We start from the raw sequence: 27,251 nt of genomic DNA, 5'->3' as shown, positions 1-27,251 counted from the left end.
AAGAAGAAGAGGACGAGTTTGACTTTGATGATTTCATTGAAAGCGAGGATGATGAATGATGGATGTGGTAAAAGTCATTTGGTCACAAATATAGCACCAATATGGTAAAATTGCCATCAAAAGTCCCTCTTAATGTGTAACGTTGACCTCGATATAGTGACAAATCAAATTCTTGGTATTAATACAGGCACTTAAGAATTTGCAGGTTAACATTTTACTGTGGGAGCTGTGCTCGCACGATAAAGCCGGACAAAATGGACGACACCAGGAACGAAGTTTCATTGAGCCATTTATTTTAGCTCAACACGAAAGAACTCAAAAGCACTGACTCTGCCGATTGAACGGGCGGCAATTTATAATCCAAGTTCAACACACAAAAGCCACGCCTCTCAGGCAGGGCATGGTATGCAAATAGGTAAGCCACGCCTCTCAACGGGGCGTGGTATGCGAGTCAAGTGTTCGCCCGGGAAAGGCAAGTCTGGACATGTCCGGGTGAGTCCGGGCAAGTCACCGCTCGCCGGTTGCGTCATCGGCCGGTGCAAGATGATTGTGTATGCTTCCGGTAACCGCTACATGCGCCCCCCCCCCAGAATTAACTTGCACCGGGAGAGTCAATTTGAGGGGGGTCTTGATGACCCGGCCGAAACGATCCCTGGTGATTCGTGTGGGGGTGGTAGGTGGCGTGGCGGTGGATGGTCGGGCGGGGGGCTTGGTTGACAGGGGACGGCCCCGCCGTGGAGGAAGGGCCAACCGTGGAGGTTGGTCGAGGTCCAAATGGGCCGGTTTGAGGCGGTCCACGGAGATGTGGTCTGGTTTGCCGCCGATGTCCACGATGAACGACTTGTCGTCCCTTTTCAGGACCCGGGAAGGTACATCGTACGGCGGCCGGAGCGGTCCCTGGTGTGCGTCGTTGCGGATAAAAATGTACTCCGCAGTGCGAAGTTCTGGGGGGACGTGGGGTTGGGGGCAGCCGTGATGGGACGTGGGCACGGGGGCAAATCTCCTGGCGGCTTCCTGGAGGACCGAGCGTTGGCGAGCCACGGACCAGGGGCCGGTGGTGCCACGGATGAACTCGCCCGGCACGCGCAGTGGCTGGCCGTAGACCAGCTCGGCGGTGGAAGCCTGGAGGTCCTCTTTAGGGGCAGTTCGGAGGCCCAATAGGACCCACGGGAGCCTGTCGGCCCAACCGTCGTCCTGGAGGCTGGCGCTGAGAGCGGCCTTCATCGAGCGGTGGAACCGCTCACACAAACCGTTGGCTTGGGGGTGGTAGGCCGTGGTGCGGTGAAGCTTGACCCCCAGGGCCTGAGCGACCACGCCTCAAAGCTCGGAGGTGAATTACGAGCCTCTGTCGGAGATGTCCGAGGGGGCGCCGAAACGGGCAATCCAAGTGCCAATGAAGGCCTGTGCCACGTCGGCGGATGTTGTTGATGCCAGCGGGACGGCCTCCGGCCACCTGGTGGTCCTGTCCACCATCGTGAGGAGGTGGGTGAAGCCCTGCGAGGAGGGAAGGGGTCCCACCAGGTCCACATTGACGTGGTCGAAGCGCCGCGCGGGCACGTCGAATGGTGCCAACGGGGCCTGGGTGTGCCGGTGGACCTTCATGCGCTGGCCGGCGACACAGGCGTTGGCCCAGTCGCGGCCGTCCTTACGGAGCCCGTGCCAGACGAACTTCGCTGCCACGAGCTTCTGCGATGCCTTCCGGCCCCGGGTGGGAAAGGCTGTGGAGGGCGTCAAAAATGTGCCGCTGCCATCCGGTGGGCACGATGGGGCGAGGTTGGCCCAGGGAAACGTCGCACAGGAGAACCGTGCCTGTGTCCTTGAAGGGGACGTTGGCCAACCGCAGGCCTGTGTCCGCTGTCTGGAGGGCTTGCACCGTGGGGTCGGCGGTCTGGTCGGCCGCCATGCGGGCGAAGTCCACACCCAGGTGGACTGCGTTCGCGCCGGACCGGGAGAGGCAATCGGCTACAGCATTGTCCTTGGCCGCGACGTGCCGGATGTCCGTCGTAAATTCGGACACGGCAGAGAGGTGGCGCTGCTGGCGGGCCGACCACGGCTCCGTAACCTTGGCCATGGCGAAGACCAGGGGTTTGTGGTCCACAAACGCCGTGAACGGGTGGCCCTCTAAAAGATGGCGGAAGTGGCGAACGGCCAGGTAAAGGCCAAGGAGCTCGCGGTCGAAAGCGTTATACTTGCGCTCGTTAGGGCGAAGCTGCCGGCTGAAGAAGGCCAGCGGTTGCCAAGCCCCGTTCACCCACTGTTCATGCACGGCGCCCACCGCGTAGTCGGAAGCATCCGTGGTGAGGGCGATCGGTGCGTCGAGCGCCGGGTGCGCCAGCATGGTCGTGTTGGCGAGGGCCAGCTTCGCGCCCGTGAACATCTCGTCCATTTATTTGGTCCAGGCGACGTCATGCTTGGCCGGCTTGCCCCGGAGGGCTTCGTACAGGGGGCGCATGAGTTGGGCGGCGCGAGGCACGAACCGGTGGTAGAAATTTACCATCCTCAAAAATTCCTGCAGGGCCTTGATTTGAGTGCGCCGTATTTGTCGGCGTTCGGCGGGTTCTGTAGGACGCTCAGGACCCGTGCAGCGGTGGAGGCATTGAGCGCGGAGACCACATGGTGGTAGCGCGTCGTGTCCTCTGTAATGTTCCTCAGGGCGAAGAGAGAATCTGCCTGGGCGAACCAGACAGCCGCGTGTGACTCCCAGAAGCCAGGGAGCTTCAAAGCTACAGATGACTCCATCGCCATGTTCTCGAAAAGGGGTCACCAATTGTGGGAGCTGTGCTCGCACGATAAAGCCGGACAAAATGGACGACACCAAGAACGAAGTTTCACTGAGCTATTTATTTTAGCTCAACATGAAAGAACTCAAAAGCACTGACTCTGCCGATCGAACGGGCGGCAATTTATAATCCAAGTTCAACACACAAAAGCCACGCCTCTCAGGCGGGGGCGTGGTGTGGTGCTGTGCACACACGACTCGTTTGCCAAGAAGGTAGGCCACAACGCGTTGTACAAACCAAAACACTTGATTAACACTCGGAGGGCTCAACTTTCGAGCCCGCATATATGTCCCGAGGCCACGCCTTGCCCCCGGGCGTGGCCGGTCGGCCGAAAGGCGGGGCATGTATCTCAGTTCCACCCTGCACCTCGTGACGCCTTTGCTCCGGGCGTGGCCCGAGCCGCGCTTCCACGCCCGGACGCTCGCGCCACCCAGTGGTGCGCGGAATTATTGCCCACTGGCATTGTGTCCGCCACACGCGCCCCCCCCCCCCCCAGAATTCCCGCGCACCTGAAGGGTGAGCTTGCGGGGAAGCCAGATGATCTGGCCGAAACGCCCTCTGGCGATGCGTGCAAGGCTGGGGGGTAGCGGGACGGCGGGGATGGGGGGTGCTGGGGGTCGGCTAAAAAACGGGGGTGCCGGCTAAAAAACGCCAGCGGCTGCCAAGCACCACTCACCCACTGCTCGTGCACCGCGCCCACCGCGTAGTCGGACGCGTCGGTGGTGAGGGCGATTGGTGCATCGGGTGCCGGGTGCGCCAGCATGGTGGCGTTGGCCAAGGCCAGCTTTGCGCCCGCAAACGCCGCGGCCATCTGCTCCGTCCAGGCGATGTCACCTTTGCCCGGCTTCCCACGGAGGGCCTCGTGCAGGGGGCGCAGGCGCTGGGCGACGCGGGGCACGAAGGGGTGATAAAAATTCACCATGCCCAGGAATTCCTGGAGCCCCTTGATCGTGCAGGGGCGCGGGAAACTCCTGACCGCCTCCACCTTGGCCGGTAAAGGGATGGTCCCGTGCCTGGTGATGCGGTACCCCAAGAAGTCAATGGCGGTGACGCCGAAACGGCACTTCGCGGGGTTGATTATCAGGCCATGCTGGCCCAGGCATTCGAAGAGCATGCGGAGATGGGGCAGGTGCTCCTCCCCGGATGCGCTCGCGACTAGGATGTCGTCCAGGTAGACGTAGATGAAGGACAAGTCGCGCAAGATGCTGTCCATGAGCCGCTGGAACGCCTGGGCCGCATTTTTCAACCCAAAAGGCATCCGCAAGAACTCGAAGAGGCCGAAAGGTGTGATGACGGCCGTCTTCGGTACATCGTCCGGTTGTACGGGGACCTGGTGGTAGCCCCGGATGAGGTCCACCTTGGAGAAAATGGTCGTTTTCGCCAACTGGGTGGAAAAGTCCTGAATATGCGGGACCGGGTAGCGGTCGGGGGTGGTGGCGTCATTGAGCCGGCGGTAGTCACTGCACGGCCGCCATCCTCCGCCGGGTTTGGGTACAATGTGCAGAGGAGAGGCCCATGCGCTGTTGGAGCACCGTACGATGCCCAGCCGCTCCCGTGTGGCGAACTCCGCTTTCGCCACGGCGGGCTTTGTGGGGTCGAGACGGCGCGCCCGGGCATAGACCGGTGGTCCGACAGTGGGAATATGGTGTTCCACCCCGTGTTTGACGGCCACCGCTGAAAAGGTCGGCCGTGTGAGTGCCGGGAAACTGGCGAGGAGGCGGGTAAACTCGTCCGCTGCCGGAAGCGTACAGACTAACCTCGCCGGGACGGAACCGCTCAGCCAGCCACTTGGTAAGCCGCTCGGTGAGCCGCTCAGCGAGCTGCTCAGCGAGCTGCTCAACGAGCCGCTCAGCGAACAAGCGAGCGAGCTGAAGGTTTCGGCCTGGATGAGGCGTCGATGCTTAACGTCCACCAACAGCCCATTCGCACAAAGGAAGTCCGCACCGAGCAGGGCCATTGGCACGCTGGCGGTGGCGAAAGACCATTGGAAGCGCTGTCCTCCGAAACGCAGCAAGAGGCAACGGTTCCCGAATGTGTGGATGGGAGTTCCGTTGGCGGCGAGCAAGGCGGGGCCCCGGCCCGCGGCTTGCTTGTCGGACGCGGAGGCAGGGAGGACGCTTACCTGCGCTCCAGTGTCGCACAGAAAACGGCGACCAGACGAGGTGTCTGTGATGAACAGGAGGCTGCCGGAATGGCCGACGCTCATGGCCGCAAGTGAGTGCCGGCCCGGTCGTTTCCCGACCCGGCGAAAGAACACCGCAGGCGGCACGCCCTAGCCTTGCGTCCGAACCTGGCATGATAGTAACACCAGGTTTGCCCCGGTGGTGGCTGCCGCGTCGGTCGTGACTGCGGTGGTGTACGGGGTGTAGCAGCAGCCACAAGGGGGTGCGGCGCTGAAGCCTCCGCACCGGGATCCAGTACGGCAGCGCCATGCATCAGCCGTGTGTGCGGCGCTGAAACCTCCGCACCGATATCCACTACGGCAGTGCCATACGTCGGCCGCGTGTCGCAGACCGTGAAAAATTTGTCCGCCTCTCCGGCCAGGGCATGGGGTTCCGTTATGTTCGAACCGGCCAGCGCGAGCCGCACCTGCGCAGGTAGCTGGTGGAGGAAAAGCGCGCGGAAAAGGAAATCCGGGCGCTGGTCTCCAAGAAGGGACAACATGTAATCCATCCGAATGGACGGTTGTGTGTCGCCGAGGGCGGGAAGTTCCGGGAGGCGGTCGGCACGGTCGGCCTCCGTGAGCCCGAACGTGGCGAGGAGAAGACGTTTGAGCGCCGTGTACTCGTGGGCGCCCGGCGGGCGCCGAAGGATGGACACGACGCGGGCGGCAGTGCCGGGTCCGAAGGCGGCAACCACGTGAAAGTACATGGTATCGTCCGCCGTGATGCCCCGGAGCTGGAATTGGGCTTCGGCCTGGACAAACCAAACGTCGGCTTGTGCTTCCCAGAACTCCGGGAGTTTAACGGCGGCAGCGTTGGTAGCCATGGCGCGTTCAGGGGTCAGCTACGGCTGAACCAGTCGGGGTCACCAGTGTGGTGCTGTGCACACACGACTCGTTTGCCAAGAAGGTAGGCCACAACGCGTTGTACAAACCAAAACACTTTATTAACAGCTCGCACGTCAGCACTCGGCGGGCTCGACTTTCGAGCCCGCATATATGTCCCGAGGCCACGCCTTGCCCCCGGGCGTGGCCGGTCGGCCAAAAGGCGGGGCATGTATCTCAGTTCCACCCTGCGCCTTGTGACGCCTTTGCTCCGGGCATGGCCCGAGCCGCGCTTCCACGCCCGGACGCTCGCGCCACCCAATGGTGCGTGGAATTATTGCCCACTGGCATTGTGTCCGCCACAGTGGTCTGCCAATAGGTAAGCCACGCCTCTCAACGGGGCGTGGTATGCGAGTCAAGTGTTCGCCCGGGAAAGGCAAGTCTGGACATGTCCGGGCGAGTCCGGGCAAGTCACCGCTCGCCGGTTGCGTCATCGGCCGGTGCAAGATGATTGTGTATGCTTCCGGTAACCGCTACATTACCATGTATACATTTACTTTATCTTTGAGTTTGAGTCCTTTTTGTAATTATCCTTGACCCTCAAAATGGGTCTAGATATCTTATTTGTGTAGTTATCTGCAGTATTGGTTGAGATATAGTGAAAATTATATTTTTCTGTAATAGCGACACTAATTTGCATACATTTGCATAAAATGAAACGTGGGACACTTTTTGAATTTTTTAACATAGCTAATCGTTTTCTACGCGTTTTTTCTGATATAGAGACATTGATTAGAAGTTGATTTCAGGGGGGTGCACAGATCCCCCTTCTAGTCAGGTTCACGATGTCAATAAATTATATTTCGTTCAAAATCATGGTAGATTAGCAAACCTATACATTTTTGGAAAGGTTATAGCATAAGGAAACTAAAAATCAATGTTTACATTTGGAGAGATACCTGTATGGCGGCCATTTTGGATTTTCAAAATGGCCACTGTAAAATACATATTTTGTTCTATTTCTGCCTCTAATTACCCTAAAAACTTTTAAAAATATACTAAACCTATATTTTCAGGGACAAGGAATCCAATGAAAGTATCAAATTAGTGCTATGGGGAATGGTAAGACACGAATCAAAGGTTTTGAATTGCAAAATACTGTCTTTATATTCGCGATAAGTTGCATAATCAAATACATGTTATCATTTTGTACAGGCAGTTAATAACATCAAAATGTGTCACAATAATTCATATTGTAGCGGTTACCGCTGGATGCACACAATCGCCTTGCACCGGCCAGAACACGGCCAGACGCGCCTCTCCCGGGCATGCCCGGACTCACTGTTCCCGGGCACGCCCGAACCTTCTGGGCACGCCCGGTCTCGTCTTTCCCGGGCATGCCCGCTCTCGCCTTTCCAGGGCTCGCCCAGAGCGTCCGGGCATGCCCGCTATCGCCTTTCCAGGGCTCGCCCAGAGCGTCCGGGCATGCCCGCTATCGCCTTTCCAGGGCTCGCCCAGAGCGTCCGGGCATGCCCGCTATCGCCTTTCCAGGGCTCGCCCAGAGCGTCCGGGCATGCCCGCTATCGCCTTTCCAGTGCTCGTCCAGAGCGCCCGGGCACGCCCAGCCTCGACTTGCCAGGCCGCAGCCAAACACGCCCGGACAGGTCCAGACTCGCCTTTCCAAGGCTCGCCCTTGACACCCGGGCATGCCCGGTATAGCTTTTGCCGGGCAAACTTCCCGACATAAATGTGTATATATATTGCTGCCCGATAAACGGGCTTTTGTCAGAATACCTGAGCTGTTTTGTTTCAATAAAGCAACTCGGACGAATTCCGTCTTTGGTCGCGTCAATTCTTTCGACTCGCGTTGGAGCGCAGTTCCTTCAATATCACCAAACATACACAGGCAGTCAGCAAAATCATATATACACATGCAGTCAGTATAACTTCACATCTACACAGGCAGTCAATGACAAAATATACACAGGCAGTCAATGGCATCAAACATACACGATTACAGAATATTGTGGCGGACACGATGGCGCTGGCGCGGTGACATCATTCCGCGCACAAAGAGGGTGTCGGCCACGCCCGAGGGGTAGGCGTGGCCTCGGGATATACACGGGGCGCGCAGCCCCGAGCACCTCAGTGCTATCGTTGAGCTTTGTAATAAAGACTCTTTTTTGGTTACCTGCGTTGTTGCTTCTCTTCTTGGCTAACAAGTCGTGCGCATAGCACCGCACTTCACTGGTGCCAACAACGCGGTAGCGGTGAAGCTCCCCGAGTTTTGGGAAGCTCAGGCCGAAGTATGGTTTGTGCAGGCCGAGGCACAGTTCCGACTTCGAGGCATAACGGCAGATGAGACGCGGTATTACCACGTCATCGCCGCCCTCGGGCCCGGCACAACCGCCCGAGTCGTGTCCGTCCTGCAGAACCCACCGGCCGACCACAGGTACGAGGCGCTCAAGCGTCTCCTCATCGCCACGTTCGGCCTCACGGAGTGCGAGCAGGCCGACTGCCTCCTGGACCTTCCCGAACTCGGTGACACAAGACCATCGGTCCGGATGGACCACATGCTTTCGCTACTGGGTGACAAAGCCCCGGATTTTTTTATTCCGGGCGCTCTTTCTACGCCAGCTGAGGCACAGGTACACCTCGCATTGGCCGGTTCCAAAATAAAGGAACCCCGTGCGCTGGCCGTCGAGGCCGCCAAGTTTTTCGCGGCTTGTGAGACGCGGCGAGCTTCGGTGCGGCCGTCGCGGATCTCGAGGCTGATGCGCATGCACACCTCGTGGTTCCCGAGGCTGATGCCGATGCACACCGGGTGGCCGCCGCCACGCCCGCCCAACACCACCGCGAAAACCGCAGCCTCCACCTTCGCCGCAAACCTGGTGCCGTTTCCACGCCAGGTTTGGCCACAAGGCTAGGAATTGTTGCCCGCCGTGCTCGTTTGGCAAGTCGGGAAACGACCAAGCCGGCGCTCGGTAGCGGCCCTGAGCGTCGGCCATTCCGGCAGCCTCCTTTTTGTCACGGACACCTTGTCCGGGCGTCGCTTCCTCTGCGACACAGGCGCACAGGTGAGTGTTATCCCCGCCTCCACGTCCGACAAGCGAAACGCGGGCCGGGGCCCCGCGTTGCTTGCAGCCAACGGTACACCCATACGCACATTCGGGAAGCGCTGCCTCTCCCTGCGGTTCGGAGGGCAACGCTTTCAATGGACGTTCGTAACCACCAGCGTGCCCATGGCATTGCTCGGTGCGGATTTCCTATGTGCGAATGGGCTGTTGGTGGATGTGAAGAACAGACGCCTCGTCCAGGCGGAAACGTTCAGCTCGCTTGCTTGCACGCTGAGCAGTTCGTTGGGCAGCTCCCTGAGCGGCTCACCGAGCGGCTCGCCAAGCGGCTTGCTGAGCGGTTCGATCCCGGCGAGGTTGGTCTGTATGCTTCCGGCAGCGGACGAGTTCACCCGCCTCCTCGCCAGCTTCCCGGCCCTCACGCGGCCCACCTTCTCGGCGGTGGCCGTCAAGCACGGGGTGGAACATCACATCCCCACCGTCGGGCCACCGGTCTACGCCCGGGCACGCCGCCTCGAGCCGACGAAGCTCGCGGTGGCAAAGGTGGAGTTCGCTACGCTGGAGCAGCTGGGCATCGTACGGCGCTCCAAGAGCGCTTGGGCGTCGCCACTGCACATTGTGCCGAAGCCCAGCGGGGGATGGCGGCCGTGCTGGGACTACCACCGCCTCAACGATGCCACCACCCCCGACCGCTACCCGGTCCCTCACATTCAGGACTTTTCCGCCCGGTTGGCGAAAATGTCCTTCTTTTCTAAGGTGGACCTCATCCGCGGGTACCACCAGGTCCCCATCAGGCCGGAGGACGTACCGAAAACGCCCGTCATTACACCATTCGGCCTCTTCGAGTTTCTTCGGATGCCCTTCGGTTTGAAGAATGCGGCTCAGGCGTTCCAACTATTGATGGACAGCGTCTTGTGCGACTTGGATTGCGTGTACGTCTACCTGGACGACATCCTCGTCGCAAGCACGTCCCACGAAGAGCACCTCCGCCACCTCCGCACGCTCTTCGAACGCCTGGGCCAGCATTGCCTGATCGTAAACCCTGCCAAGTGCAGGTTCGGCGTCGCTGAAATCGACTTTTTGGGGCACCGCGTCACCAGGCACGGGACCACCCCCTTGCCGGCAAAGGTGGAGGCGGTCAAGGGGTTTCTGCGCCCCCGCACGATCAGGGGGCTCCAGGAGTTCCTGTGCATGGTAAACTTTTGCCACCGTTTCCTGCCCCGCATCGCCCAGCTCCTGCGCCCCCTGCACGAGGCCCTCTGGGGGAAGCCGGGCAAAGGTGATGTTGTTTGGACCGAGCAGATGGACGCGGCGTTCGCGGGCGCGAAGCTCGCCTTGGCAACGCCACCATGCTCGCGCACCCGGCGCTCGATGCACCGATCGCCCTCACCACCGACGCGTCAGACTACGCGGTGGGCGCGGTACACGAGCAATGGGTGCGTGGTGCTTGGCAACCGCTGGCGTTTTTCAGCCGGCAGCTTCGCCCGCACGAACGCCGGTACAGCACCTTTGACCGCGATTTGCTCGGGCTCCACCTGGCGGTCCGGCACTTCCGCCATCTGCTCGAGGGCCGTTCGTTCACGGCCTTCGTCGACCACAAGCCCCTGGTCTTCGCGATGGCCAAGGTCACCGAGCCATGGTCGGCCCGGCAGCAGCGTCACCTCTCGGCCGTGTCCGAGTACACGACGGACATCCGGCACGTCACGGGAAAGGACAACCCGGTGGCGGATTGCCTTTCCCGGTCCGTCGCCCACGCGGTCCACCTCGGGATCGACTATGCCCGGATGGCGGCGGACCAGACCGCCGATCCCGACGTCCAGGCCTTGCGGACCGCCGTCACGGGCCTCCGCGTCACCGAGGTGCCGTTCGACGGCGTGGGCACAGCCCTCTTGTGCGACGTCTCCCTCGTGCGGCCTCGCCCCATCGTGCCCGCGGGCTGGCAGCGCCGGGTTTTTGACACCATCCACGGCCTGTCCCACCCAGGCACGAAGGCCTCCCAGAGGTTGGTCGCCGACAAGTTTGTCTGGCATGGCCTCCGAAAGGCCGTCCGCGATTGGACCAGGACCTGCCTCGCGTGCCAGCACGCGAAGGTGCACTGCCACACCCAGGCCCCTTTGGCCCCGTTCACGGTGCCCGAACGTCGGTTCGACCACGTTCACGTGGACTTGGTGGGACCTCTACCCCCCTCGCGGGGTTTCACCCATGTCCTCACCATGGTGGACCGCACCACCCGGTGGCCGGAGGTCGTGCCTTTGGCGGCGACGACGGCGGCGGACGTCGCGCAGGCGTTCATCGCCACCTGGGTTGCCCGGTTCGGCGCCCCCTCGGACATCTCGTCCGACCGCGGCCCCCAGTTCACCTCGGAGCTCTGCGGGGCAGTCGCGCGGGGGCTCGGCGTCCAGCTGCACCGCACCACGGCCTACCACCCCCAGGCCAACGGCCTGTGCGAGCGCTTCTACCGCTCCTTGAAGGCCGCGCTCCGGGCCACCCTCCGCGATGGCGGCTGGGTCGACAGGCTCCTCTGGACGGCGCCCAAGGATGACCTGTGCGCATCCGCGGCGGAGTTGGTCTTCGGACAACCGCTGCGGGTGCCGGGCGAGTTCCTCCCCGACTCCACGGCACCATGGTCCACGGCGTAGCAGCGCTCCGCACTGCAGGAGACCGCCCGGAGGTTCGCCCCTGTGCCAACGGCGCACCACGGGTGCCCGCCAACGCACGTCGCCCCGGAGCTTCGCACGGCGGAGTACGTGTTCGTCAGCCACGACGCCCACCGGATACCACTGCGGCCCCCGTACGACGGGCCCTTCCGCGTGCTGGAGGCCGGGGTGAAACACTTCACTCTCGACATCGGCGGTACTCCTGACCACGTTTCCGTGGACCGCCTCAAGCCGGCCCACCTCGACGTGGACCACCCCCCGCCAGTGGCTCGGCCCCCGCCGGCACGCCCCCCCCCCCGGTCCTGCACCCATCCCAGGTGCCGCCGGAGGCATCCCAGATGACATCCCGGCATCCCAGCCGCCACCAGCCGCCAGCGGGCGCTTCGGCCGGGTCATCCGTTTGCTCCGCAAACTGACCCTTCAGGTGCGTGGGAATTCTTGGGGGGCGCGTGTGGCGGACACGATGGCGCTGGCGCGGTGACATCATTCCGCGCACCAAGAGGGTGTCGGCCACGCCCGAGGGGTAGGCGTGGCCTCGGGATATACACGGGGCACGCAGCCCCGAGCACCTCAGTGCTATAGTTGAGCTTTGTAATAAAGACTCTTTTTTGGTTACCTGCGTTGTTGCTTCTCTTCTTGGCTAACAAGTCGTGCGCATAGCACCGCACTTCAATATGCCATTTAGAGTTCGTCATCACTGTCCTGTGTGTCGTATCCGACAATATAGTCCGCATCGTTTTCACAGTCCGTTCCACACAAGCAAAGGTCGGTCAAATTTATTGGCAAATCGAATTGGTCGAATGGTCGATCGAATCGAATTCGATGAATCGAATCGAATCGAATCGATCGAATTGGTCGAATGGTCGAATGGTCGAATTGGTCGAATGGAATTGGTCGATTGGTCGAATTGGTCGAATTGAATTGGTCGGAATTGGCAAATGTAAACATTGATTTTCAGATTTTCCATGTAATAACGTTTCCAAAAATGTATAGGTTTGCTAATCTACCATGATTTTGAACGAAAAAACATAGTGAACCTGACTATTCTACCCACTAGACTAGACTACTTGTTCAATCTGTGACGCCATAAACACAGGCACAGGATTCAGGAATCACCCTCCTCAGGTTGCCGGGCATAAACTCCGATCGGTTTGACGCTTCAGCAGAATAGTTCGCAGCAGTGCTTTCGTCATTTATTTAATAGAGCTGACCTTTCACATTTCAGAGAATAAATTATAGATATTTAGTGCTGGTTATTACTGTACAATATAGACATGTGATTATGGTGTTTCGAAAGAAATGTAAGCACCTAGGTGATCGCGCCAGAAATCTCGCGAGAGTTTGTCACTTCCGGTCCGCCATTCGACGACGAGGGTGGGATTTGTGTTTTCGATGAATTTCTGATTTCCCCATACTGTGCTTCTCAGCCTTCTCGTAAGTAAGTCGTTATAAATGATAGATATTTAGTGTTTGTTATTACTGTACAATATAGACATGTGATTATGGTGTTTGGAAAGAAATGTAAGCACGTAGGTGATCGCACCAGAAATCTCGCGAGAGTTTGTCGCTTCCGGTCCGCCATTCGACGACGAGGGTGGGATTTGTGGTTTCGATGAATTCCTGATTTCCCCATACTGTGCTTCTCAGCCTTCTCGTAAGTAAGTCTTTCATAAAGGATCAAATGGAGAACCATTGAAATTGTTTTTAATTGAATGAAATCAATGAGGATTTACTGAAGGGATTTCAGCATCTGGACCGTTATTATTTAAAATTGATGTGAATTATTTTTGGTTGAGGTCGAGGCTCGTAGAAATTCGATAATACAGACAGCTACTGCAGTGTAGAGGGGATATGCACAGTATGGTAGAGAAAAACTTGGAGGAGGATGGGTGTGAGGGGAAGACAGAGTAAGGGAGCAAGGTGGGGGGAGAGGAGAGTGAAGAGATTCAGGAAAGTCTGAAACTCTCCTGGAAATAGCAAAAGATTCACAAATACAGTTGAACAATAGGAAATATAACGTGGTGGGGATGGGTAAAAATAATTAAGATAAGCAGGTATCTGCAGAGATTCCGTGTAATGCAAAATGTGATTTGAACAATGTTATGCAGAGAACAGTTTAAATATCATGGAATTTAATTATTTATTATTGTCCAATGGGTATAGGGACTTTATGATGCAATGGACAGTGTTGCAGAATGATAAATAGGACAATGCTCTGGGGGGTGGAAGTAAATAGTGAGGTTAACAAAGCAGCAGTGCCAGGCAGCAAAGGTAATACCAATATGTTAACAAAGTAGCAGTGCCAGGCTGCAAAGGTAATAGGTGTGTCTAGCCTCTAGGCTTTCACGGTTGGGTTGGGGCCAAGCCCGTGGCATGGAGACAGCTGATCGATTTCCTAGGAGCGACCCAGTTATCCCTAACATCCAGGATGGTGTACCCCCCACCTTTACAAAGTCAGGGCCACGACACAGTTAGACAGACAAGAGGGAAAGGGCCGGTCCATGGTGACCAATCAGCACTCTCACCATGACCGCGCTTCCCTGAAATTCATGCAGCAGGGAAGATTTCTACAACCCCCCCTCTCTCCACCCAATCTTCGTTGCACCGCCAAGAGGCATTCCCAATAGTCACTTGAGAGGTAAATATTATTTGTCATCACCATCGAGCAAATCTTAAGGCTGAACTCTCTCAGCAGTCACCCTATCTGGAAACTATCAGACACTGGTCTGAGAAATGCAACATGTCCTTAAATCCACGAAAAATCACAGTTACATCCTATCTCTCCTGAAGGATCATTAAACAAACTCGGCTATCTGTTTCCTTGGTCGTCCACTGGAAGAGATTAAATCTCTGGAACCTCTAGGCCTCACTCACCATCATGCATGATCTTTCCTGAACCAAATGCATATATCAATGCTGGCCTACAAAACCAGCCGCAGAATGGGCATCCTCAGTCGATCCTTGGAAAATCGGAAGTACTCATAGTCTGCAAGGTCTTTATCTTTAGCTCCTTGGAGTATGGCTCTTTGCTATGGGCTGGTACTACAGCATCCCATCTGTCTCTCCTGGATAGTGTGGAATCAAAAGCTCTTTAAATTATTGGAATGATATTTGACCAACGATCTTTTCTAAACCCCATGAATTAACCCCATTGTCCCATTAATTAACCTTTCCTAAACCAACCATCTTTCTTGCTAGTTCATGTGAATATTATCCTGTGATGAGGCTGAAATTTAAGATCTGGTGCTGTCACATTGCAGACATGTCAGTGGTCTCTGTTTTCCAATGCCTATTTTCTGATATTGCTTCCTCTTCTCTCTCAGTCCTCTGACCCTGCCTATCTACTCTCACCTTTTGTTGCCTCATAGCCTGGAATTAAATAGCATTAAATGAGACCTTTTGTGTCTTTATTTACACATCGTAAGCCACAACTTCCAAGTGAAAAATAAATTTTTATAAATTCAAAAAATTAATTAAAAATACAAAACTAGAATATCTTGGTTGGAAATGTGTCCACTCCCCTTATCCAAGCAATTGTAAATGAGCTCAGGTATAACCAATCACATTCAAAATCACACACCAATTAATTGGCCACCTGTGTTAAATTTTAGTGATTCTGATTATTTCAGAAAAAAATTAGCTGTTCCTGTCAGTTTGCTTTGCTTGGTAGTGCATTTCACAGCAAAGACTCAACCATGAACACCAAGGAGCTTTCAAAAGACCTCCAGGATAAAGTTGTGAAAAAGCACAGATCGACAGTGAAGTATTGACTAATGTATATGTTAATAAAATCAATCTTGATAAGCTATCGTCTTGTATTCAAAATCAAAAGCCTTGTACGATTAACGTTCATACAATTCATAGAAAAGAAGACGTGAGAATTGATGTTTTACTCACGAGAAAACAAGTGAAAACACTGATAATGGCTCACTTAAATTAATTAATATCAAAACCTATGTTGAAGAAATTTTCTATAACAGAGACGAAAGAAGGATTTCTTCCATTTCTTATTCCTTTATTTGCTGGTTGAAGTGTGGCAGGAGCATTGACAGGTAATATTTCAGCAGCGGTAAAAACTGCTAGCGAAAGGAAGGCTCAAATACAGGCTCAAAAAGAGTTGGAAAGACATAACAAGGAGTTGGAGAAACAAATTAGTGGAAGTGGTATAATTGTAGATTTTGCTGAAAAGCTTGAAAGCCTACCTGATAAAGCGAGATTGTTCATTGGAGATATGCTTTCTTCTATCGCACAGGCAGGTGTAAAACTAACTAAAAGGGGGCAATGGATTACATCTTTCTCATAAATAAATGGATAAATGGTTTGTACAATTTGGAAAGAATACAACAACAATTATAGAACTTCCTAAATATTGTAAAAAACTAAAAATTGATAATGTTGTTATTTGTACGAGAGATTAATTAACAAAGTTGTCTAAGAATACAAAGAATATTTTTGTGAATTTAGAAGATAATAATGGGAATGGTTCTCATTGGGTTTGTATTTATAATAGTCAGAAATTTTTATTTATTTATAGCTTTGGTCTTCCATCACCTTGAAGTAATAAAATTCTTACAGAATGGTGTTTATCAAACATTTCAAGGCCAAGACATTAATTCCAAATGTTGTGGTCAATTTTGTTCATATACAACAACAACAACAACAACATGCATTTTAAGGCCATTTTCCCTGCTAGAGCGGGGGTTAGCCTTGCGGTCCCCATGACAATCTTCTCCATCTTGCCCTATTTTCTGCATCTCTCCTTGTTAACCCCCTTGCCCGCAATTCTTCTTCCATCTTTAGCCAAGTCTTTCTCGGTCTTCCCTGTCCTCTACTTCCTTCTACATTCATTTCCATCACTCTTCTCAACCAGTCACTTTCATCCTTCCTCAACACATGACCAAACCATCTCAACCTGTTCCTCTTCACAACATCAATCACAGGCTCTATTCCCATCATTTTTCGCAATTCATCATTTGTCTTCCTCTCTCTCAACGATACTCCGCACATCCATCGAACCATTCGCATTTCCACCCTTTCCAACCTTCGTTGCTGCTCTACGTTCATTACCCATGTCTCGATCCCATAAATCATAACACTTCTCACACATGCAGCATACACCTTTCCCTTCAGCTTCAACGACACTCCCCTCCTCATCAGCACGCCACTCAGTTCCCGAAACTTCTTCCATGCACATCTCACTCAAGCAACCGTTGCCGAGTCTGATCCACCTTCTCCATTCAGCATGTCTCCGAGGTAGCAAAATGTTTTCACACATTCCAGCTTCACGCCGTCTCCAAGATCCAACTCAACATTTCCTCCATCTGCAGCTCCCTCTGTGCACACCTTACATTTGAATGTAGCTGCCACACTGGCTAATGACCCTCTCAGACCACTACATTTTTGATGAACCCACTCAGCGCACATTGTACATTGAATGGAGTTCACTCCGACACCCTTCCTGCACACAGCACAGGGCCACTTCCCAGTTCTTTCCACCTCACCACATGCTTTACCGCTTGCCATTACCTTCGTCTTTCCGATATTCACCTTCAGACCTTTTGTCTCCATACATTCCTTCCACTTGTTCATCTTTTCCTTCAGTCCATCCATACTTTCCGCAATCAACACCAGATCATCTCCATACAACAACTCCCACGGTAAACCCTCCTTTACGTTCTGAGCCAGCACCTCCATCACAGCTACAAATAGTAGTGGACTTAGCACCGACCCCTGATGCACTCCCACCTTCACCTCAAACTCACCACTGTTCCCGTCCTTCGTCCTTACAGCTGTGCGCGCTCTTTTGTACATTGCCGTCACAAATCTGATCAACCATTCCTCCACTCCTAACTTCCTCATTGCCCATGTCAATACTTTGCGTGGAACCCTATCGAATGCTTTCTCCAGATCAACAAACCCAAGAAACAACTTCTTCCCTCTTCATGTACTTCTCCTGCAACTGCCTCACAATAAAAACCGCGTCTGTCGTTCCTCTTCCTGGCATAAATACAAACTGCATTTCGTCGATCTTCACTTTCTTCCTTATCCTCCTCTCCACACCCTTTCCAATATCTTCATTCCGTGCTCCAATAACTTTATCGCTCGGTACGAGCCACACTCTAGAGGGTCACCTTTCCCCTTGTATAGAGGGATGAGGGTACTCAGTTCCCAATCTACTGGAATGCGGCCTTCTTTCACCGCCAGATTACAGATCTCTGTCATTCTCTTCACACCCCTACTTCCTGCTGCCTTCAACATATCTCCCACAACTCCCGTCGGCCCTCCCGCTTTTCTACTCTTCATTGCTTTTATCGCTTCCTCAACTTCCTTCTCAGTTATCTTCTCTGCCGGTCCTAAAACTGGGTTACTCTCTATGTTGCCATCCCATTCATTCTCTGTATTCAACAGCATTTCCATATATCTTTTCCATCTTCCTTTAATTCCATCTGGGTCCACAACGATTTGTCCCACTTCATCCTTCAAGCAACCCACCCCCATCACATCACACCTCTCTTTCGCTATCTGCTTTGCAATCCTGAATACTGCTCTCTGACCCTCTTCCGAATCCAAGTATTCTCCGAACATTTTCCTACATGCCTCCTGCGCCTTTGCTACCTCTTTCTTTGCAGCCTTCTTGGCTCCTTGTAACTTTCATGCTCTGCTGTTTCTGCTCCCGTACCCTTTGCCTTCTGCCACTCGTTGAACTTCTTCCTCTTCTCGTCAATCCTCTTTCCAACTTCATCATCCCACCACCATGTTTCCGAGTGCCTCGGTGGTCCTTTTGTCCATCCACATACCTCACCGATGGCTCCCAACAGACTAGCTTTCATTGACATCCAACCACTTTCAAGCTCAACCACATCATCCTCTACCCTACTCAGCCTCTCTTTTAATGCCTCATTATTGGGGGGGGGGGGGGCATCACGGCTGCGGGGGCACCACGCCACATTTGCCTGGTCAGCACCATATGCATTATGTTCATATGTTCATACCATATGTTCATATGTATTATTTAAAGTCAACAATAATATAAATGACTTGTGTTGGAAAAGATGGTTCTATCTTTGGCGTATCCCAAGAGTTGGATATTGATTTATCAAATTATTATACAAAGGCACAGGCTGAATGACAAAAATATAATAGAACAAAAAATATTAATATGAAAAATACTTGTAAATTAATCAATTATCCAAGCCCCACAGATGCCAATGACTGAGTTAGATTAAATGATTTATCACAATACATCTTTAAATTAAATGGCTATATATTCAAAAGATGTAGAAATGTTGAATACATCACCAGGTCATACACAATTCACAGTTCCAATTAAAATTAACTTTCATAAAGAAGGACGTGTAGTTTGTATGAGAATAGAACATTGGGGTAAGATATATCTGAATTAGTGTATAACTGGTCTTTTTCAATAAACCTACAAGACCTCCAGGAATGAAATCAATCACGTTAAAAAAAACAAAAACCCTTTAGAGGCCATTTTCCCCCGCAAGCGGGGGTTGGCCTTTTTCGGGGACCGTGGTTGTTGTTGTTTTTTGGTCCCCTTTTTGAAGCAATGTTTTACGGCCGGATGCCCTTCCTGCCGCCAACCCTTTTTGTCACCTTTTTACTACAAACAGGGAATTACCAGTGAACTGGTACTCAATTTGCCGACCTCGGAAGGATGACAGGCTGAGTCAACCCCCCTGGCGTTAATTCAGTGATCGACCGGGATTCGAACCCAGGATCCTAGGATCCTAAGCTGGCACCCTAGCCGCTAGCCCAACACCAGGACATAGAAGTGTCAAAAAACCTTCCCAAGAGTACAGCAAAAACCTGCTTGATCATTGACGGCCCTGCACTAAAAAAAAAAGAAAGAATAAAAAAAGAAGAATATTATCCACTCGGTGAGGATAATGAGATATGTGGAACCACTGTTAGTTATCAACAAATAAAGGAATTTAATAAAGCTAAAATCAACAACAGTTTTGCCATAGTTTATTTAATGAAAACACAAAGAACAGGATTTTATATAGTAAGCCAGGGAATACAAACTGATTTAACAACAGGAAGATGGGGAGGTATTACCTGTCATTTATATTGATCTCATATATTTCTGATCCATAAATGACAGCAAGAAGACTTCAAGAAAATTATCATTTCTGTATCCAAGCATACCTACAATAAAAGGGTATTCGGTATTTTAATAAATATTTTCTACAACATAAGAAAGGGAGTTTTTCAATAAAAGATTGGTTTTATACTGATCTTAATAAACCTACAAATGTAGATTTAATTAAAATGTTAAATAATGAAAAGGTTTTAAAAGTTGATAAAATACAAAGCTCTTTTCAAAATTCAGAAGAAATTTTATTGGTTTACTGTTGTAAAAAGAATTATTTTGGATACGGGAATATCAAGAAATCCATGTGAATATATGTTTGATATTCTATGGGGAGATGGTTCAAGGGCAGTAGGGGATGAAGGAGTTGAAGAAAATGAGGCAAAGGTGAAGGAAGAGAGGGAGGAAAGGGAGAAAAAATAGAGGGAGGAAAGGGAGAAAAGAGAGAGGAAGGAAAAATATAAAAATATGGAAACGAGTGAGATTAATAAAAGATTAGCGGTATTACAGAAAATAAATCAAACAACGCACTGAGGAGGAAATTAAGGAAATTAAAATTCTAATGAAAATATTAGCTTCAAGAGTGCTTGACATAACTTCAAGAATACCTTCAGGGAGCAGATTTAAACTGTTGGAAGGGAATTATTTGGAAGTTGGAAGGAAGGAAAACTCTTCAAAATGTGGAGGTTACAAGGGTCTTTAAAACAGCTGTTCACCACCATCTCTTATCTTCCCCCATCCAAAAAAAACCATCCAAAACCTTGATCTTTTCTACCCCCGTTAAAACGCCCCAAATCTGCCTCTTTGAATCCACAGCTTCTTTCCTGGGGTCCATAGAAGTGTTAATTTGCTTTGTACCATGTACCCCTCCCTCCTTCCCCAACCCCTCCCCCTTCCACAGATATACCGGTGTCCCTGTTCTCTTCTGTTGTGTTTGTGTGCTTCTCTCTCCCTCCCTCTCTTGTCTCCTGCTCCCTTCATTGCATGTTTTGTGTGTTTGTGCATGTTTTCATGTGCAATGTGTTAGCTCTTTCACAAGCCTCGATTCTGTATATATATATATAAAAAAAAAATTTATGTAGTTGATTATGTTGGTGTTATTGACTTTGGTTAAAGTTTTACATATGTATTTTCCCCCTAAATAAATGGACGAGAGAGTGAAGGCATTCCTAAGGATTCTTTATGTTTTAAAAATCAAGATTGAAATGTATATGTTGGAAACCAAAGAGGTTTTCGCACTCTGTATGAAATTTTCTCAAATAAATGAGTTATTATGTTAAGTGTAAAAAGAAAACTAATACTAAAATTATATTGTATGTTAAAGGTAAAAATAATAGAGTTTATCAAAAGGAGATATGTTTAGTATATGTCTCTAAAAAGTGTTAATTCATTTCTAAGCATAAAAGTGGGGGAGATCTACAAAAGTTTTTGTCGGGTAGTAAATTTACACAACTGGAATTGCATCAACTGGGGTATTCTTTCTGTGGTCCGGGAACAAACTTGGATGAAAGATTAGATGAGGTTAACAATCCTAAACATTGGTCTAAACCTAAAAATAGGGTTGATGAAGTATGTATGAAGCATGCTAATGATTACGGGAATACCACTACATTGGATGAAAAACACCGCCGATAGAGAAATGTTGTATAATTTGTCATTGGTACGAAATCCAACGTTGAGAGAGAGAAAGTTGATCGGTTTATCGTGAAAAAATTGATATGCTAAATTGAGACTTGGGCTTAGTTATCACAAAAACTATTGAGCTCCAATGATGTCATCAAGACTGAGGAGCAAATAGTTTTAGCGAATGAATTACATAAACCTATAATCACAAAGTTTAAAAGAAGAAAAGTTTATTCCAAAGGTGTTAATTACATCTGGTCTGCTGATTTAATTGAACTAAATAATGATGAGGGATACAAGTATGCTTTAACCGGTATTGATTTGAGGAGTCGATATGCGTGGGTTGTTCCTTTGAAAAACAAAAGGGGTAATACTCTTGTTTTTTTTGGTTTGTTTTTTTTCTTTTCTTTGTATACAACATCGAGGCTCGTGTAAGAGCCAACATCAATCACAAAAAAAAACAAAAAAAAAAAACGGACACACAAAACATCCAATAAAGAGAGCAGGAGACAAGATGGGGAGAGAGAGGGAAGCACAGAAGTACAACAGCAGAGAACAGGGACATCGGGAGATCTGTAGGAGGGAGAGGGCTTGGGGGAGGGGGGAGGGGAGGGTGGGAGAGGTATAAAACACAGGGACACTGCTAGGACTTCCAGAAAAGAAGTTGGTATTTCAAAAAAGTTGTTCTGGGGTGAATTAATGGGGGTAGAAAAGATCAAGGTTTTGGATGGGGGAAGATAAGAGATGGTGGTGAACAGCTGTTTTAACGACCTCGAGGGAGGGTGGGATTGAAGCGAGTGAGGGAGTTTGTTCCATCGGGGGGAGTAAAGTAAAGAGGAATGAAAGAGTGAAGGTGAGCAGAGAGTCTTGATTTTGGCAATTTCACCAGAAGAGGGTTACTGGCAGATCTTGTGCGACCTGTAGGAATATTTGGGGGACAGAGCACAGGTAGAGCTGGGGGAGCTAGGCTGGACAGGAATCGGTATAAGACAGAAAGACTACCTGCCTGCAGTGAGTGAGTGAAAGGCCCCTACAATCAGCTTCATCGAGGGAGATTCCAATGATTCTGAAAGCTTTGGTTTCAACAGCGTAAAGCCGAGCCAGGTGTGAGGCAGGTGCACCAGCCCAGAGGGGAGAGCAGTATTCCATTGAGCTGTGGATGAAAGCCTTGTATGTGGTGAGGAGCTCAGGTGTGCCAAGGAAGGACTTCGCATGAAGGAGGATGCCCAGTTTGTCAGAAGCAACCTGTATGGAGAGATCAATCAGGTTTGAGTGAAGACCCTGGATGTTTGAGGTCCATACCGTTGAGGAAGAGGGAGCTGGAGCATCGGGTGCAGGATAGGGTAAGATGGAGGGGGAGGTAGGGAGAGCTGTTGATTGTGTGTCAGAGATTGCAGAAGAGTTAGAAGGAAGGGAAGGATGAGGAGGGAAAAAGGTTTGATGGTGATGGGATGAGGAACAGTGAGGGGTTGTTTGAGAGGGGGGTGGGGGAAGAGCAAAGTAGAAGGTTGGAGGAGGTGGAGGTATGAGATCGAAGGGAGATGAAGTGAGGAGGAAGCAGCTTTGAGGAGGAGGGGGGAGACTTGGAGAAAGATGGTAGGGGGGAGATTTCAAGGGGAGGGGATGGGTAGGAGTTTTGAGGGGAGGGGCGAGGGGGGTGTTTTTAAGGGAAGGGAGAGGGGGAGATCTGAAGGGAAGGGGCAAGGGGGGAGATTTCTAGGGTAGGTGTGAGGGGGGAGCATTGAAAGGGAGGGGTGAGGGGGAAGTTTAGGAGGGGAGGTGTGAGGGAGGAGTTTCGAAAGTGAACGATTCATGAAAAACGAACATTTATTCCAAACTGTGTTTATTGTGATTTTCATGTCAGAGATCTGAGAAGGAAGTTGAGGAAGCAATAAAAGCAATGAAGAGTAGAAAAGCGGGAGGGCCGACGGGAGTTGTGGGAGATATGTTGAAGGCAGCGGGAAATTGTATGTTAATGATGACGTCATCAGTCACGTGGTTCGGCCGCCATATTTGTCCAAAATGGCCGATAAAAAAGTACATTCCGGCAAGTCCTCGGTCTCTGACCGATTTTTCATTTGTTTGTTTGTTTGTTTTCTTGGTTGTCCGGGCGATATCTCAGCCATCCTTTGAGCGAGGAAGCTGAAATTTCAGCACAATAGTGAGCACGTACTTTGTCAAAACCGTATTTTTTGTTTTTTGATTAATCAATTAATTGATGATTTATTTAATTATTAGCGATAATTAAGCACTTATTTATTTCCTTTCTCTTCTGGCCATGATCTCAGGCACCTTTTGAGTTAGGAAGATGCTATTTGGACATGCTAATGACAACGTGATTTGGCTGTAAAAGATATTTTTGATTTATTGATTATTCAATTTATTAATTAATAGATTAATTATTTAATTATTCAATTAATGACTAATTTTGTTTTTTAGCCGCGTCGCAGACGCTGCTAATAGAGTGCTCTCTGCTGTTGTTGTTGTTCTTCTTGTTGTTCTTCTTCTTCTTCTTGTTCTTGCAGAGAAGACAAAACCTCAAAGCTCCACCCATTCTGGGAACCATAGCTCCACCCATTTTGGGAGAGGCTTCATATAAACAAATATCCACCATTTTATTAACTTGCATAGCTTTGAGGCCTGTTTTGTAAGCCCGTGGTGTCTTCCTCTCTCACACAGTTTTATTTCAAATCAAATTCGATATATCATTTCATTTTTCACAGTCGCTAACATAGTTTTAGACTCGGTTGAAAAAAAACGGGAAGAAAATCCGATGAAAGTTGCCCTTTATAGAACGAAATGAATTCTCAAAGGCCTGTAACTTCAAGTCCATTGAGATATATATATTTTTAAATCGCGGCATGGTCAGTCATACACCGCCCGAAATAACAGACGGGAAAATGCCGAGATATATATATTTTGTTTAAATTGCGGCATGGTCAGTCATACACCGCCCGAAATAACAGACGGGAAAATGCCGAGATATATTAAAAATTCGTCCATTTGATGACAATCGTCACGATGAAATATTTAATTTATACGTCGTCACAATGATGTGGAGAGAGGAGCATAGCTTCGTTCACGTGTCGCCACATACGGGAAATTGCCGAGATATATATTTTTTTAAATCGCGGCATGGTCAGTCATACACCGCCTGAAATAACAGACGGGGAAAATGCCGAGATATATTAAAAATTCGTCGCCACACACGGGAAATTGCTGAGATATATTTTCACTTTGCACAAAAATAACATCAAGTAATCGAATCAATAGGAATGTCCTGTGCCTATAACATCGACGTTATAGGCACAGCTGCATCTAGGCATTGTGTAACATCGACGCGGGTTTTGTTTTAATTAAAACTTTTTGTACTTGTTTAAGCTACAGATTCTGATGAAATGGTGGTGGTTTACTTGTTCTATGAGCGAATTGATTAAGTATTTCATTTTTTTATGATTACTATTTATTTATTTTCATTATTAATTATTTCTTTATTTTATTTCTCATCTGGGCAATATCTCAGCCACCTTTTTAGCTGGGGAGCTGATATTTGGACATTACAATGACCAAGTGATTTGGCTGTAAATGGTATTTTTGATTTAGTGATTAATCATTTAATCTATTAATTATTTATTGATTAATCAATTAATTATTTAATTTTTTTATGAATGACTTATTTAATTACATTTCTAAAATATACATCTTCGGATGAAGCACAAGTGGTTTAGTTATGCTATTAGCCAATTGATTAAGAAAATATTTTGTGATAATCTTTTATTGATTTTACTTATGCAATTAATTGATCAATAATTATTGTACACCTCTCCCTCCCAATGCAATCTCTATGAGCTGCACTGCGGTATTGCCGGGCGCCGGAGTGGCGCTGTCGGATATTTAATTATTTGGCATGGGGGCGGTGTACTTTGAAAATATCTGTCCTTGTTTGTTTGTTTGTTTGTTTATTTGTTTGTTTTCTTGTTTTCTTGTTTGTTTGTCCGGGCGATATCTCAGCCATCCTTTGAGCTCGGAAGCTGAAATTTCAGCACATTAGTGAGCAAGTACTTTGTCAAAAACAGTATTTTTTGTTTTTTGATTAAACAATTAATTGATGAGTTATTTAATTATTGGCGATTAATTAAGTACTTGTACATTTCCTTTCTCTTCTGGCCATTAACTTAGGCACCTTTTGAATTAGGAAGCTGATATTTGGACATACCAATGACTAAGTGATTTGGCTGTAAAAGATATTTTTGATTTATTGATTAATCAATTAATTGAGTAGTTATTTAATTATTTGCAATTAATTAAGTACTTATACATTTCCTTTCTCATCTCGGCAATATCTCAGGCACCTTTTGAGTTAGGAAGCTGATATTTGGACATGAGAATGACCAAGTGATTTGGCTGTAAAGGGTATTTTTGATTTATTGATTAATTAATTCATCGGTTGATGATTTAATTATTCTATGAATTATTACATGAATTATATTTTTTTAAGTTACAGATTCGGATGAAATGGTGGTGGTTTATGTATTCCATTAGCCAATTGATTAACTATTTATTTTTTTATGATTATTATTTATTTATTTTCATTATTAATCATTTATTTATTTTCTTTCTCATCTGGGCAATATCTCAGGCACCTTTTGAGCTTGGAAGCTAATATTTGGACATGACAGTGACCAGGTGATGTGGCTATAAAAGATATTTTTGATTTATTGATTAATCATTTAATCGATTAATTATTTATTGATTAATCAATTAATGATTAAATTTTTTTTATTAATGACTTATTTAATTACATTTGTAAAACATACATCTTCGGATGAAGCACTGGTGGTTTAGTTATGCTTTGAGCCAATTGATGAAGAAAATATTTGATGATAACCTTTTATTGATTTTAATTATGCAATTAATCAATCAATTATTGTACACATCTCCCTCCCAATGCACTCTGTTTGAGCTGCATCACGGTATTGCTGGGTGCCAGAGTCGCCCCGGCAATGCCACGCTGTAGGATATTTAATTATTTGGCATGGGGGCTGTGTATCGATTTATACATATCGATTATCGATATTTATATTTATATCGATATTTATATTTATATCGATATTTATAGATATATATATATATAAAACTGTGTGTGTGTGTGTGTGTGTGTGTGTGTGTGTGTGTGTGTGTGTGTGTGTGTGTGTGTGTGTGTGTGTGTGTGTGTGTGTGTGTGTGTGTGTGTGTGTGTGTGTGTGTGCGCGCGCGCGTGCGTGTGTGTGTGTGTGTGTGTGTGTGTGTGTGTGTGTGTGTGTGTGTGTGTGTGCGCGCACAAAAATATGTATAATATGCGCGCGCGTGATGTTACAGATAGATTCCGAAACGGAGAGGCTCACGTGCTTGATATTTGGCATAGACATGGCCATTGAGCCTGGGACGAACATGGCCGAGACAATATTTGACGAGATCCATATTTTTTATTCATATTTACCTCTGCACATTTCAGGGAAGTACCCGCTAATCTCAGCCAGTGCGAGCAGCTCGCTGATTCGCTCAGAGCGATCACGTGATGTTCCATCCCGTCACACGTTTGCATGTAATTCAGGGCGAAAAGCCATTGCGTTTTTTCGCCTTTATGCGATCGTGTTTTGTGTCGATTTTGTGCGATATGAATTAAATTTTAATTCATATTTCTTGTTTACGAATTCGAATACGAAGGATTTCCCCTTTCCCCTTTCGATTTCGAATACGAATCGAATACGAGCTTGAGTCGAGAGGGCGAATGTACGGGTTGGGAATGTGCGGGTCTCCCTTCCCCTGCCCGGCAACGCCGGTACTGGAGGGCGTGGGTCACAGGATCGGTGAGTCTCCAAAAGCCGCTTCGTGCTCTTTTGAAGTTGCAGGACGATGTCGCGATTGTTGTGCTGCTCTCCGACCATGAGAACTGCAACGTCATTGTTGACTGGCCCTCCCCTTCCCTCCCCCTCCCCCTCCCCCGTCCGTCCTCCCCTTCACCCTCCCCCCTCACCC

General features: G+C 49.6%; 1 protein-coding gene across 3 annotated transcripts in view; it reads left to right on the top strand.

Moving 5' to 3' along the window:
• The first annotated feature begins 12,830 nt into the window (after positions 1–12,830).
• The window catches only part of LOC137431273 (uncharacterized), a 354,360-nt gene continuing 339,939 nt past the window's right edge, over positions 12,831–27,251 (top strand). The window contains exon 1 of one of the 3 annotated variants that reach the window (XM_078781777.1): positions 12,831–12,931. The gene's annotated coding sequence lies outside the window, so the exon portion shown is untranslated. Of the gene's footprint in view, positions 12,932–13,063; positions 13,156–27,251 lie in introns of those variants that run through there. The other 2 variants (XM_078781775.1, XM_078781776.1) reach the window with 2 other exon arrangements.

The sequence above is a fragment of the Myxine glutinosa genome, chromosome 7 (genome assembly GCF_964187855.1).
Source record: "Myxine glutinosa chromosome 7, kmMyxGlut1.1, whole genome shotgun sequence".
Classification (NCBI taxonomy): domain Eukaryota; kingdom Metazoa; phylum Chordata; class Myxini; order Myxiniformes; family Myxinidae; genus Myxine; species Myxine glutinosa.
The sequence above is the reverse complement of the archived record's forward strand: the minus strand, read 5'-3'. Positions and strand labels throughout refer to the sequence as shown.